The sequence below is a fragment of the Muntiacus reevesi genome, chromosome 2 (assembly GCF_963930625.1).
Source record: "Muntiacus reevesi chromosome 2, mMunRee1.1, whole genome shotgun sequence".
Taxonomy (NCBI): Eukaryota; Metazoa; Chordata; class Mammalia; order Artiodactyla; family Cervidae; genus Muntiacus; species Muntiacus reevesi.
Window position 1 is genome coordinate 279,701,680 of NC_089250.1, and position 16,330 is coordinate 279,718,009.

The 16,330-nt window shown below is 45.7% G+C and overlaps 1 pseudogene; it reads right to left on the reverse strand.

Annotated features, from left to right (window-relative positions):
- Positions 1 to 5,477: 5,477 nt before the first annotated feature.
- LOC136157713 (solute carrier family 25 member 3 pseudogene) lies at positions 5,478 to 7,217 on the reverse strand (annotated as a pseudogene).
- Positions 7,218 to 16,330: the final 9,113 nt, after the last annotated feature.

Consider the following 16,330-nt stretch of genomic DNA (forward strand, 5'->3'; position numbering starts at 1 on the left):
AAACATTATTGCAGATACCAGAGCCCAGGACCCCCCGCCAGATGAGAGAGTTTCTGGGGACTGTTGGATATTGCAGACTGTGGATCATGGGGTTTGCTGAGAAGGCCCAGCCCTTGTACGAGGGAAGTAAAGAGACCCCAAACTGGACTTGGACTGAGCCAATGAAACAGGCTTTCCAGTCACTCAGGCAGGCCCTACTAGAAGCCCCAGCCCTTGCCCTGCCTAACCCAAACAAGCCATTCCAGCTGTTTGTAGACGAAAAGCAAGGAATAGGAAAGGGGGTCTTGACGCAACAATGGAGAGCATGGAAGCGTCCGGTAGCATACTTTTCAAAGAGATTGGCTGCTAAAAAGATCTTCGAAGAGTGCCTAGGTACGCACTGCCAGTGACTATGAGCTCTGATAACGGACCTGCCTTTGTGAGCCAGATTGTACAAGGGCTGGCCCAAGCTCTGGGGACAAAATGGAAGTTACATTGTGAATATAATCCCCAGAGCTCAGGACAGGTTGAGAAAATGAATCAGGCCCTAAAAGAAACCTTGACAAAGTTGGCAATAGACTGGCGGGGACTGGGTGACTCTCCTTCCCTTCGCGCTCTTTCGAGCGTGTAACACTCCTTATAAGCTGAACCTTACCCCTTTGAGATTCTGTATGGAAGACTCCCTCCTGTGTGTCCTATATTCGAGGGAAAATGCCCACCACGCCCTACCTTGGGACAATTCCAGCAATCACTGATGGCGTTAAGTAAGGTACATAGCCATGTTTGAAAATTAATTCGAGGGATACACGAGGGAACAAGCAAGGGAACCATCCCCTCACATAATATTGGCCCAGGTGATTGGGTTTGGGTAAAACGACACCAATCTAAAGCATTAGAACCTAGATGGAAAGGCCCTTATGTTGTTCTCCTTACCACTCCTACTGCTGTTAAGGTCGATGGGATCGGGCCCTAGGTTCACTGCAATCACGTGCGGCAAGCCACCCCGGAAGAACAGGAAAAGGCACAAGCAGAATGGGAGGCAAGACCTCACCCGTCAAACCCTTTGAAACTGAAATTCGTACGACGGGAGCCCTCTTAACTCTCCTGCTGATGACAGTTTTCATCGACCCAGGAACAACCAGCCACAACCCCCATCAGCCAGCTAACCTGACTTGGGTGATCTACAATCCTGAGACTGGAGAAGTGCTTAAGTCGAGCTCCAACGTGGCCCCCAAAGGGACATGATGGCCAGTACTGACCTTTGATTTGTGTGTGCTGGCACCTGACGGTAATGGGTTTGGTCCCCACCAACTGACCAAGTTCTTTGCCCACGGCTCTTTCGGTCTGTTCACCTGTAACTGTGAGCGGAAAGGCCCACAGTACTAAGAACAGGTGCCTGTCTCTGTCTGCCCGGGGGGAAGAAGGGATTGGAACCAAATTGAAAAATGTGGGGGAGTTGACTCTTTTTATTGCGCCGCTTGGGGGTTGCAAAACCACGGGAACAGTCCATTTCCCACCTCCAAGAATCCTTGAGCTCGTTGACTAAAGTAGTGTTACAGAATAAGAGAGGTTTAGATGTGTTGTTTCTGCATCAAGGAAGATTATGTACAACACTGGGGAAAAAAATGCTGTTTCTATATTGACCATTCAGGGGGGGTACAAAAATCCCTCCAGAAAGTAAGAGAGGGACTAGAAAGCAGAAGAGAGAATGAGAAGCCCAACAAGGCTAGTTTAAATCTTGGTTTCAAATTTTAAAAAAATAATAATAATAATAAAAATAAATCTTAGTTTCAGCGCTACCCTTGGTTGACCACTTTGATTTCCACCCTCCTGGGTAAACTCATAATATTAATATTGTTACTGACCTTTGGTCCATGTATTTTAAACCGTCTGGTCTCATTTATTAGGGAGCACCTAAATACCATCCAAATTATGGTATTGAGACAACAATATCAGTCAATTTCACAGGGTGAAGAGAAAGATTTCTCTACAAAAGTACAAAGACAAGGGGGAAATGTGAGGCTGTCACGGCTAAGGCCATGGCAGGCAGCCTAGAGTAGGAGTAGGCCTGGTTTCCCGGGCTAACATAATTATCAGGCCTCCTGGAGCGAGCCAATCAACATATGTCTAGCCAGAAGAAAGGGAACCTATCAGGGGAAAACTGAAAGCCCCACGTAGGGCCAACAAAAATTACCTTGCAGCTGTGTAACAAATCCGCTTACGCCAGCTACCCACTGTGTAACCAATCCGATTGCACCAACTACCTGCTGCTTGTTTTGACCTAATAAATACCCGAGAGAACTGGGGCTCGGGATCTTTCTTCCTCACACAGCTGGTGAGGGCGGGAGGCCCTGGCTCGAGACTGTAATAAATTCCTCTATTGCGAGTTGCATTGTTTCGAGGAGTCTTCTTTCCCGACCGGGGACTTGGACGACGGGCAGAACAGTTAGGACTGTCGCGGAGAAGGCAATGGCACCCCACTCCAGTACTCTTGCCTGGAAAAGGCCATGGACGGAGGAGCCTGGTAGGCTGCAGTCCACGGGGTCGCTAAGAGTCGGACACGACAGAGCAACTTCACTGTCACTTTTCAGTTTCATGCCTTGGAGAAGGAAACGGCAACCCACTCCAGTGTTCTTGCCTGAAGAATCCCAGGGACGGCAGAGCCTGGTGGGCTGCCGCCTATGGGGTCTCCCAGAGTCGGACAGGACTGAAGCGACTTAGCAGTGGCAGGACTGTGGCAGGGGTGGCACTGATCCAAGAGGTACTTGAATGGTGTTCTGCCAGACTACAAAATTTGGAAGCGGGGCTCCTACATGCAACCGCCCTGCAGGTTACATAAATCCTTTGTTAAAAAGTTAGGGCTGTATGGATACACAATAGACCGTGAATAGCCACACACACAATGGAACACTGTTAACAGCCATAAGAAATATGAAATGTTGTCATCTGTGCCAACATGGATGACCTTGAGGGTTTTGTACTAAGTGAAATAATCAGATGGAGAAAGATCATAAAATAAGATTCCTCTCACATATGGAATGGAAAAAAAATAAATTAATACACCAAACAAAAAGTAAAATGTGTAGACAGAGAACGGATTAGTAATTACCAGAAGGGAAGAGGTGGGGTGGGAGGGACAAATGGGTAAAAGCGGTCCACATTATGTGATAAGTGGATACTAAACTTTTGGTGGTGACCATGGTGTAGTGTATGCAGAAGTAGAAGCATAACATTTTACATAGAAATCTTACATAAGATGGATTTGAATCATGCTTAGGGGGATCTGAGCGGCTTTTAACGAAAAATGTTTGGCCTTGCTCCCCGGGACATGTGGGATCTTAGTTCCCTGACCAGGATTGGACCCATGCACCCTGCATTGGAAGTGTGGAGTGTTAACCATTGGACCACGAGGGACCTCCTTGAGTCCCTTTTTATGTGTTCTGTCCTGAGCTGATCTCCCAGACACTCCCCATCCCTTAATCTTGCAGCTCACAACTTAACACTCTGATTAAGATGAGAGAGACATGAGCCACCTTGGAATGGGAACTGAGCGTCCTGAGCAGCTGGGGGAACAGGCACTTCCTCAAACGCTCTCCTTCTCCCCTACAGGAGAAATCGCAACTGAGAAGGCCTCTCTTGGAGTTGGTTGTACTTCTTGGGGTGGCTTGACAGGAGAGTCAAACTGATTCTCTTACTCTCTTCAATGTGCTCAATGTTCATTTTTTTTTCTCCAGTGATGAGCTGAAATGTCTCATCTGTACTGTTATATTCCCACAAGGACCCTCTTCTCTGGACCCCCATTGCTGGGGATAAATCTGAAAGAATTGAAAGCCCAGACCCAATCACATTATTGTGCAACAGAGGTCATAGCAGCATTATTTATGATAGCCAAAAGGTGGAAACAACTCAAGTGTCCATTAACACATGAATGGATTTCAAACACGTGGTACATTCATCCTGTGGGATATCATTCAGTAATAAAAAGTGTTGAAGTTCTGACTCATGCTGCAATATTGTAAACCTTGAAGACAACCTAAACAGTTAAAACAAGATATAAAAAGAAAAATAATGTATAATGCCACTTATAAGGAATATCTAAACTAGACAAGCTTGCACCAACTGAAAGTAGATCAGAGATTTCCTGAACATGGGCCGAGACGGAGATGGGGAATTATTCCTTTATGGGTATGCATTTTCCATCTGGCTTGATCTTTTTTGCAAGCTAGTGGTGGTAGATGCAAAACATTGCAAATATATATATTGCCACTTAATTGTATACTTGAAAAGTATTTAAATGGCAAAGTTCTTGTTTTATATAATTAAAATTGATAGGGTTAGAAGCGGATTGGTTACACGTTTGCAAAGCAATTTCATTGGTCAATACTTTCCCCCGTGCCGGACTTTCCTGGGGGTTTCCTCCCCGTTCCTAATTTCCAAATTGGCAAACATTGGTCAGTGTTAAGTGAAAGCTAATTGGTCCTAATTGGCAAACAGTGGTCATTGTTAAGCGAGAGGTACCTGATAATCTTACCAAGTAGGAAGGCCTAATCGTAATCTCAGTTGAGTTACCTCTGCTCGCCTCACATTCCCCCCTGTCTGTTGTTCAAGTAGAGGAATCTTCCTCTTCTCCATCTTGGGCCACTGACACTATAAGTGGACCCAGGAGGGTAGAGTCCTGAGGTCTCGTTGAGCAGCTCATGAGTCTTCCCGTCGCTGATCAGCAGGAGAGTTAGGAGACCTCCCGGCGGACGAGTTTCAGTAAGGGTGAGGACTCGTCTTCCATTCTGCTCACGCTTTTTCCTGTTCTTCTGGAGTGGCTTGCCACACGTGACTGCAGTGAACCCAGGGTCCAATCTCGTCGACCTTGACAGCAGTAGGAGTGGTAAGGAGAACAACATGAGGGCCTTTGCATCTGGGTTCTAATACACACAGGAGGGGGTCTTCCATACAGAGGGGTGTTACGCGCCCGAAAGTGTGCGAAGGGAAGGAGGGTCACCCAGTCCCCGCCAGTCTCTATTGCCAACTTTGTATTCATTCTCTCAACCTGTCCTGAGCTCTGGGGATTATATTATCTTCCATTTTGTCCCCAGAGCTTGGGCCAGCCCTTGTACAATCTGGCTCACAATGGCAGGTCCGTTATCAGAACCCATAGGCACCGGCAGCCCATACCTAAACACTATCTCCTCTAAGATCTTTTTAGCAACCTCTATGGCTGTCTCTCCCTTAGTGGGGAAGGCTTCCACCCAACCTGAGAAGGTATCAACCAGAACCAACAGATCCTGGTCTTCACTCAGTGCTTTCATTTATCTACTGAGTGTCTTCAGAAATCTATCTCCCAGTGTTGCCCTGGCTTTTCCCCTCGGTACCTCGTTCCCGTGTGCTGCTTTATCCCTGTCGTCATCAGCTGGCACGCTTTGCAAGCCTGGATTATCTCTCGTCCAGTTGTATTTTCCTCAAACACTGATCCACACACAGATTCAGTCCATATTTGCTTTCATTTATCTACTGAGTGTCTTCTTCAGAGACTCTGGCATCTCAGGGGGAGGAGGGCGAGGGAGCCTGAAGTAGACCTGCACAGAATCATAGATAGAGCAGTCAGAGTGCCGATCATGATGATGCGGGCACACAGTCCCTTCCATACACCTCTAAATCCAAGTCTCTTGAGGACCTGAGGGGCACTGCTACCCTTCTCTTTATGCAACACAGACACCACGGAATCAGCAACAGTACGTTCAAAGCAGGCAAACTTCATCATGGTGTATGGTATCTGTCTCATCCAACGAGGAGCAACCCCCTTGTAGAACGCCTTTAAGCCTTCTTCCTTATACATTTTGGGAGCTTCATCCCTCAGAGTGTTAGCATAAGCTGGTTGGGTTTGAAATCGAACCTTAGCAGCTTCCATAGGAGCCAGAGCAATGTCAGCAAAGAATTCAGCACTGGCAGAGGCAGCCAAATACAGTGATGTGCGCCACAGATAGGCATTCTCCTCTCCAAGCATGTACTTCATAAAAGCCAAACTTGCAGAGCCCCTGCAGGGAGTAGCCAATGAGTGTCGGGGCCCATCCTTTGGCCTAACCATGGAAACCATTCTCTTTGAGTGTAACTGAAAATACATTAAGAATGCCCTTGTACTTCTGTGGGTCCACCTGCATAAGGCATTTCACTAAATCCAGAGGAACAACAGCAGTGTGTGTCAGACCACACCTTAAGTCCCCACCAAAGCCACACAGTGCATAAAACTTTGCGGAGCCATATTCACAACTGTACTCTTCTACCGCGGTGGCTCCCGCTTTCCTTTGTCCATCTTTTACATAGCTGCTCCCATCGCTGAACCATACTAGCTCACTCTTGTCTAGGGGTACATCAGTTAAGTCTTTTCGTGCCGCCAGAGCCTCAGCCAGTATCTCGCTGCAATCATGGAGCTACAAACAGCTGGAACGGCTTATTTGAGTTAGGCAGGGTCAAGGGGCGGGGCTTCTAGGAGGGCCCGTCTGAGTGTCTGAAAAGCCTGTTTCATTGGCTCAGTCCAAGTCCAGTTTGGAGTCTCTTTACTTCCCTCATACAAGGGCCGGGCCTTCTCGGCAAACCCCATGATCCACAGTCTGCAATATCCAACAGTCCCCAGAAACTCTCTCACTTGGCAGGGGGTCCTGGGCCTTCATGGCCTGGGTTAGCCACCTTTGTCCCTGCCTGATCTTATACCCCAAACAGGTGACCTCTTGCCGGGATATTAATTGTGTAGCAGATGGACCTCTGGGTGGCAAGTCCGATATTCGTAGAGGTCCTCACTCAGCCTCTTGAACCTCTGTGGGATTACCAGTTGGCCTTCCCCCTTGGTCCACTCAAAGGCAAATACCTCCTGGCTCTAGACCGCCAGGGGTAGGCTGAAGAAGGCATCTTTCAAGTCCAACACAGTGTACCAAGTGTACTCAGGCAGCAGACTGCTGGGTATGCAGCAGACCTTCCTGGGTATACGGGTTAGAGACAGTGGGGTGTATGTCACTCACCCGTTTGTTGACTTCTCGCAGGTAATCTGTCCCCCCTGCCTTCTTCACCGGTAGTAAGGCTTCTGCCAAGGGGATTGACACCGCTTGAGAATTCTGGCATCCATGAGACGTCGAGCGTGGGGAGTGAACCTCCACCGAGCTTCCTGGCTCATGGGGTACTGTCTCACCCTCACAGAAGTTGCCTAAGCCTTTAGCTGGATGACGACCGGATGTCTGTTTGGCCAGTCCCATCCCTGCCGTTTCAGCCCAGGCCAACGGGTATTTATTCATCTCTTAAGGCTAGGGATAAGACATGTCCATGACTGTCATTCCCCTAGCTCTATAACTGAATAAAACACAGTGGCCTCTCCTTTCTTCCACAAAATCTACTGCTACGACACAGGAATGGGATCTCATTTCTCTCCATTTCCTGCTTTAACCACTCTCTCCCCAAGACTTCTCACCTGCTTAAGCCTCTCTCTAGAAGGGACTGATGTTTTCACAATATCATCAATAGCCCACCACTGATCAGCAAGGTAAAGTGCCACAGCTGTGAGTGAGTCCTCAGGTGCAAAAAGAGCAAGAACTTTCTGGGTCTGATCTCCACCATAGAGAGGTACAAAACCTACATCTGACAGGCTAATAGAAAAGCATTCCAGATTTTCAGGGTCCCCATACCTCAGATCTAACATGTAATCTTCAGCAAAGTTTTCCAGTTCCTCATGACTGCAATTATCCAACATATCCACAGGGAATGCCATCAGCCACAACAAGTCTCTTCCAAGTAGAGGGGCTGGGCATTCTGGTATCACCAAAAACGAATGGGACACCTGGTGGGTCCCCAGATCTCCTTTTCGTTCTGTGGTTACCCAGGACTTGGGGAGGGGTGCCGAGTCTTGATTCCCCTAGTCACTGTCTTCCTCCGCATATAAAACTCGAGTTCCAGGGGAGATTCTCTCTCTCTGGGTCGTACCTCTCCTCAGGTCCCTCTTAGGGCACTCACTTTTCCAGTGCCCCTGTTCTCTGCAGTAGGCGCACTGATCTTTCTTTAGGGCCTGCCTTTTTGGTTTCTGTTTTTCTCCCATCCAGGGGTCTCGAGGTTCCCTCAATTCTGTAAAAAGAATCTGGGCTAGCTCCCTCTGGTTCTTCTGGTTTTACCTCGTTTTATCTTCCTTCCTGATCTTCTCAGCTAATTCCCTTTCCTCCCGTCGAATTCGTTCTTCCCTTTCTTCTGGGGTCTCCCTATTATTATATACCTTTTCAGCTGCTTTCAGTAAATCCTGTATCGTCTGTTATCCCAATTCCTCTATCTTTTGTAACTTCTTCCTAATATCTGGGGCTGCCTGATTTACAAACGCTAACAGAACTGCAGCACGTGACTCCTCAGCCTGGGGGTCCATAGGTGTATATTGCCTGAAAGCTTCCATCAGCCTCTCTAGGAAGGCTGCCGGGCTCTCAGTGGGCTCTTGCCTTACTAAATTTTGGCTTTGTGCTGCGGCCGACAGGCCAGCCATCAGAGTCTGGCGGTACACTCGGAGACGCTCCCTACCTTCCGCTCGCTCAAAATCCCAGTTAGGCCGCAACAGAGGAAACCCCTCGTCCACGAGATGAGGCTGGGCGGTGGGCCTACCGTCGGCCCCTGGGACCCGTTTCCGCGCTTCTACCAGAATTCGCTCCCACAACAGCTGCTGACAGTCGTAGTGAAAGGAGAGTTTCACCTGGCTGGGCTCTAGTTACTGAGGCTCACTTATTGTAGGGCCTTCAGAGTCCGCCAGAGGATAGCCCTGGCCGGGACTCATCAATTGCGCCCACAACCGTTCTCCTGTTCACCGAAACTCGAGTCAGGGTAGGAGCAAGACCAGAGACAATGCCGGCACACACACAAACACGGACAAACACGGACAGCCGAAGACAAACACACAGACCGACAAACGCCGGCCGACAACACAGCGCTGGGTTTTCGGGCCCCCTGACCAGACTCGGGATCAGGAGAGGAACTCTCCTTCCCACAGAGCCGGATGCCTTCCAGCGTGCTCGCTGGCCTCGGCCTTACACCAGCTGGAGAAAGCTTTCTCCTGTGCCAGATACCTTCCTGATTCAGAGCAGGGCCCCGGAATTACTCTGGGCATCCTGTCCTGCCTGAGACAATGCCGGCACACACACACAAGCACGGAGAGACAAAGACAAACACACTCACAGCTGACAACACAGCGCTGGGGTTTCGGGCCCCCTGAGTTTTCCAAAGCACCAGTGCTATTATCTATCCTTCCCCTCTGTCCTGGAAGTGTTCTCTTCCCCCGGTTAAGGGATCCCAGACGAGCCCCCAAATGTTATGCCCGATGTCCAAATCCCCGAGCGGGAAGGGAGAAGGCTTCCAAGACAATGCAACTCGCAGGAAGGGAAGTTTATTACTGACTCGAGTCAGGAATCTATGCCGCAACAAACGCAGTGGTGCAAATCACAGAGCCCGTAGCCCAAGCTGTTACACAAATTTATAGGGTGAGAAGCAGATTGGTTACACGTTTGCAAAACAATTTCATTTGTCAATACTTTCGCGCGCACGGGACTTTCTTGGGGGTTTCCGCCCCGTTCCTAATTTCCTAATTGGCAAATATCGGTCAGTATTAAGTGAAAGCTAATTGCTTCCAATTGGCAAACAGTGGTCATTGTTAAGCGAGAGGTACCTGATAATCTTAGCAAGTAGGAAGGCCTACTTCTAATCTAAGTTGTGTTACTTCTGCTCGCCTCACAATACACACACCAAAAAAGCTGCAAAGTGAGAGATTTTTGTCCAGACTGTCCCCAAAATTTTCTTCTGAGACTACTTGAAACCTTCATGACCTTTTCTGTTATTGAAGCTAACACAGCTAGTTTGATGGTATAAATATTCACCAACAATATTAGACCTCTTACACAGATAAACATTTAGGACATAAATGTTTCCACCTACATAAAATATACCCTTTTATGAATAATCTGGAAATTGTGGCAATAATAACATAATGATAAATACCTTAAATGTAAGTGGATTAAACGATCCAACCAAAACACATAGACTAGTTGAATGGCTACAGAAATAAGACCCATATATATGCTGTCTATTAGACATACATCAGATCTAGGGATGCATATAGTCTGAAAGGAATGGGAGGGGAAAAAAGTATTCCACAGAAATGAAAATGAAAGGAAAGCTGGAGGAGCAATATTCATACCAGACAATAGAATTTAAAGTGAAGACTGGTATAGAGATACAGGAGGGCACTACACAATGACTAGGGTTTAATTCAAGAATCTATAACAACTAAATATAGCTGCATCCCCCTATTGAGGAGGACTTAAGTATATAAGGTGAATACCAGAGGATGAGATGGGTGGATGGCATCACCAACTCAATGGATGTGAGTTTGGGTAAACTTTGGGAGTTGATGATGGGTAGGGAGGCCTGGTGTGCTGCAGTTCATGGGGTCACAAAGAGTCGGACACAACTGAGCTTCTGAACTGAACTGAACAGCCATAAAGGGAGAACTTGACATTAATGCAATGACAATGGGGGTTGTTTATCACTCCCACTTTCATCAATGGGCAGATCATCCAGACAGAAAATCAAGAAGGAAACATATGCTTTGAATGACACTTTAGACTGGGTGTACCTAATTGATATTTATTGAGCATTTTATCCAAAAGCAACAAAACCCACCTTCTCATATGCACGTGGAGCATTTTGCAGTATTGACGACATGCTGGGGCACAAAGTGATACTCAGTAAATTGAAGAACATTGAAATCATATCGAGCATCATTTCCAATCATCGTGCTATGAGATTCAAGATAAACTACAGGAAACAAAACTGTCAAGAGCAGTCTGAAAATTCTTAGGAAACTAAACATTAACAAATATGGGAAGGAAATTGAGTTTTCTAAAGAGAATAGAGTCAAATGGTCACAGCCAAATTAGCAGGAAGTGTTTTCCTCACCTCCAAGATGACAAAACTGTCTTATGAGTGACACGGGTATCACTGTAAATAAGCACAAAGGGGCTGACTGTTGGGAAACATAAAGACAGAAATATAGAGGTATCTACCAGCCACTGGCCCGGAATAGCAAATACAATCATCCAAATGGACAAAAGAGCAGACAGTGAGTACAGCAGGCAAAAGGAGCTCGCAAGGATCAGGATGGTAGATGCGGCTCTCACCTCAGCAGAAGCTCTGGAAGAATGGCTGTTGCTGTGAATGTGTTGGACTCGCTGCTTGTGCTTGAGCAGGAAAACAACCATGGAGCCACTAGCCCAGACCACGAGATTCAAACATACAAAGTCTGTTGTGAAGTATAAGGCGATAGATACAAACCTTACATTTCTGTTTGGATTCAACGTGGAACAGTATCCATAATTCACCCTTACACTGAGGTTTTCAATGTGAGTTGGACTAGTCATAAGGAAAGGAATAGAGATATTTATCAAAAGATTCAAGGTCCAGCAAAGGAAGCAGCAGAAGGCCATGAACGTTGGTGACCTCATTCTGAGCTCCAGCGACCTAGAGAACTGGGGGCAAAGTCTAATGGCTTGGAAGGCACTGAGGAGGGAGGTCATGCTAAGGCAAATCCCTCTGCTCACCCTTTGAAAATAGAAGAGAAATTTACATCCAGCCTCGCTCAGGAAAATCCTGGATCCAAGAGTTGCCATTGTATGAGGGATCCCTCTGGAGAAAAGCACCAAGGAGTTGGCTAAGACGAGTTGGTTGAGAATCAAGTCTGTGGGTCTCACCTTGCGTCCAGTGAGCAAAGTGAAGTTATAAACACAAAGGAGGAATGAGTTCCCAAGGATCCCCAATCCCATCTGAGTGACTAAGATAATTCCCACTTCCCACTTTGAAAAAGCCATCCTATTGGTATCTATGGGACACTAATTTTAGTTGGAACCTGAGAAATGAGTAGTTCAACAAACAAAAATAAGTCTGTTCCCACCAACACCATGCTCAGTATTCCCCAGTGCTAAGGCTGATACATCCTTTCCCAGTTTAGATGAGCATCAAGTATGTGTTTATGGGTGGAGATTTTACTCCTGAAGATCCTGGTTCTACTTGGAAATGCATAATGTCTATTTCTAGGATGTGAGTGAATGAATTAGGCCCTGAATGAGCAACAGAGTTTTGTACATGTGTAAAGTGAGTGGAAAGGCTCTCTACCCTCTTATCTACAGTTATGTCCCAGATGCATTGAAAAGCTGGGTACAAAAGTGTGTATAGAGTGTGCTTGAGTATTCCCAAATGTAGGGAAGCATGAGTGTTCAGACAAGGAACATGTGTTTGCACAGAGTAGGGGAGAATTTAAATCTAGACCTTTTTTCCTCATTCAGCAGAAGTTTTTCTTTTGTTTATTTATCTATTTTTGGCTGCACTGGGTCTTTTTGTGGCCCAGGGGTTTCTCACTGCAGTGGCTTCTCTTCTTGAGGAGCAGAGGGTCAGGTGTGTGGGATTCAGGGGTTGCATGCGCTTAGTTACCCACAACATTGGCATCTTCCTGGAGCAGGGATTGAACCTGTGTTCTGGGATCGGCGGGTGGGTCATAAACGCTGGACCACCAGGCAAATCCTAAAGCTAGACGTTGAAGGAAGAAACTTGGTTAGAATGTTGTATTTGTACAAGAGTACCTATTTCATATAGTTATAAAACAATATTAAAGTAGATGATTTAAAAACACTAAGTTTACAAATTTAAAAAAATGAATGGTGATCTCTATGTGCAAGGAAAATACTTCAAGTTACTTGAAAATACAGAACTTTGACTGTATGTCCTTAAGGAGATAGTATGAAGGTAAAACTACTTGCAATAAACATTACCTATTACCTGTATACTTCACTATAATGTAGTGGTAGAATATCTTGGAATCAAATACTTACAATCAATGGGAGCATGTATTCATGGGAGATAAAATCTAGGCTGACAAAGGTCGCTGTAGTCAAAGCTATGGTTTTTCCCATAGTCATGTGTGGATGTGAGAATTGGACCATAAAGAAGGCCGAGTGCTGAATAATTCATGCTTTTCATCTGTGGTGTTGGAGAAGAATCTGGAGATTCCCTTGGACTGCAAGGAGATCAAACCAGGTGATCCTAAAGGAAATCAACAGTAAATAGTCATTGGAGGGACTGATGCTGAGGATAAAGCTCCAATACTTTTGCCACCTGATGCGAAGAGCCAAGTCATTGGAAAAGACCCTGATGCTGGGAAAGATTGAAGGCAGGAGGAGAAAGGGGTGAAAGAGGAGATTGTTGGATGGTATCACCGAACCAATGAACATGAGTTTGAGCAAGCTCTGGGAGACGATGAAGGACAAGGAAGCTTGGTGTGCTGCAGTGCACAGGGTCACAAACAGTTGGACACAACTGAGTGACTGAACAACAGCAAAATAAATGCCAATAGAAAACCAAGGAATTTGAATAAAAGTTAAAATTGACATGTGGTAACAACAGGCAAGACACATACAGTACTAGTTTTTAAACTGACATGTACTTCATCTCAGTTGCCATTCAAAAGAATCTGGAATTTTGGACAACCCTACAATGATGCCTAACTCTAACACCCAGTTTATGAACTCAATATATGTCCCAGTATAAGTAAACACAGCGTCTTGAGGCAAGGGGGAAAAACAAGCTTATTTAACCCTCAGGACAGGAACTTTCCAAGACAACCCTGAAACTGCTTGTCATACACAGGATGGAAGGAGATAGAACTCAGATGTCACCGAATTCCACTAAAGAAGCCTCTTTTGTACAATTTTCTTACAGTAGTAACTCTAAAAATGGACTCAGGTAAACTAAATATCTCTAAATGATATAAAATTAATTGCAAAAGTTAATGCTAGAAGAGCTTAAGGAAACAGCTCATTGTTCAGAAACTGAATAAGGGTAAATATCAAGCATTTCTCCCGCAGTAATTGCATAGACCGTATTTCAGAGTAGGAAATCTTTGAACTGACACATAAACTGGACTGGTTTGGATAAGACCTGCAGATGCACATAATACATTCTCCATCATGGGAAAAGATTCAACGACACAAGACTAAATAGAAATTCAACAACATGGCAGAGACTTCCCCACCATGAAGATAATTCCTTTCTCCAGATGAACTGATGTTTCAGTATTGGGTGATGAGATAAGAGGACATTTTCAAACGGTGAAGACACAAATCCACCATGCTGGACAGGGTGTTGTTGAGTCACCACTTTCCTGGCATGCTCATTTCATTATGTCTGGAATAACAGCTATAATATGAATTTCCATTTCCATGATCAAGAACTGAAATGGTTTTACACTTGAGAAATACAGGAAAGAAATTGTTCTTATGATAGTAATACAATTCAGAATAGTCATAAATCAAGAGAGCCAATTTTTTTCTTTTGTGGCAAGAGACTTCTTTAAATGTATAAAGAAAATAAATAAGTAAAATTATGGAAAACAATCTTACAATTAACTAATGTGCAGAAAACAGTGAGTGAAAACCAAAAACGATTCTTAAGCCATAGGATTCTTTTTAACTAATAGCAGAGAATTCTTTTGCCTTGGATGGAAATTTTCCCAATGTGAATAGTTCAGTTCTCACTAACAAATAGGTTACTGAATAAAAATTTCAATGAAAATTGAATACTAATATCAAAACAACACAAATTTTGTAGGAAAAAAAATTTAGTTTAACAAAGTGAACTTGTCTTACATAAAGTATGGTATTAATTACACATTGCCACTGACAATAGACAAAAGCAGAACACAACAAGGAGCTTGCATGTTATCTATGTTTGTAGGTACTTATAGGATAAGTCTATACAGAAGTTTATATATGATAAAAGTTCATGAATTCTATTAAATCATTTACTTATTTAATATATGGTATTAGATTTAATTAGGACATTAGAGCTATATTTTCAACTTGAATCTCAAAGAAAAAAATAAATACTAGATCTGCATTTAAGGAACTGTTAACGACTTAGGAAAAACGTTGCCATATATCCTCATAATGTTGCCTGGACAAAGTATTACTACGCATGTACCAAACCTGAGGATTTAAAGCAATTCTCCCACATTTGTGTTTATAAAAATTATAACTTTTTTCACCTTTATAATATCCTGTGCTGAAAACCTCCTAAAGCAAAGAAAATAAAGCCCAATGAACACATTTGATGCAGATGCCCCTGGCATCCAGCTGCAGAGATGCCCAACAACGCCCAGGGCCTCCAGGGATTTCTCCCTGGCCTGACCGCGGCCTCAGGCACTTCTGGGCCCAGGGGGGCGGGTGGGGGGAGGCCCTGCTGGGGCACCCACGGGGTGGGGGGTGGGGGTGCTCAGAAAACCAGGCCACCCTCCCGGCCCCTCCCTGGGACAGCACCTGGCCCAGCAGCCCCAGGAGCACCCAGAGTACCCGGCCCTGCTTCTCCGGGAGCAGCCACCCTGTCCTCCCACCCTCGTTGGCGAGATGCCGCCAGTCATCTCCATCTCAGATTGATTTCAAATAAGGAAGAGTCAACAAAATCATGGAAGAATAATTTATCACTCGTTAATAAAAGAGCAACTACTTATTCAATACAAATAAAAGCTCAATGAAAATATTTAAATATATAAAAGACCAAGAGGTGATTACAACCTCAGTGCTTTTGGGGGGAACTAGATAGGAATACGGTGAAGGAAGTGGCACTCCATTCCAGTATTCTTGCCTGGAAAATCCCATGGACGGAGGAGCCTGGTAGGCTGCAGTTCATGGGGTCTCGAAGAGTCAGACATGACTGAGCGACTTCACTTTCACTTTTCACTTTTCTGCATTGGAGAAGGAAATGGCTGCCCACTCCAGTGTTCTTGCCTGGAGAATCCCAGGGCTGGGGTCGCACAGAGTCGGACATGACCGAAGTGACTTAGCAGCAGTAGCAGATAGGAATAACCAATTTCTAGAAATCACACATTATAAAATATGATCTTCCATAAACACCAAAAAATGCCAAATTTTATTGAAATGGGCACTGAGTGATTCATATACACACATATGAATGATGAAATTTCATTTTAGGGTCAAGTCGTCTAATACAGAATCACATACTCTATGTTTTCTATCAAGATCATTGTCAACTGGCCGCCGCCGCCGCTGCGAAGCGGAGTAGGATGAGGCCCGCGGCTGCGGCTCCGGCGTCGGCGGGGCCAGCAGCAGCAGCTGAGGCAGCAGCTGAGGGAGCCGCGACGGCCGCGCCCCCCCCCTCCTGACCTGGATTAGGCCCAGCAGCTCCGTGGCCGCCGCCGCCCCGCGGGGGGGCGGGGTGGGGAAGTGCCTCGTCTCCCCGCCCCCCCCCCTTGCCGCCGCCTCAGAGGAGGCAACCGCCGCGACCC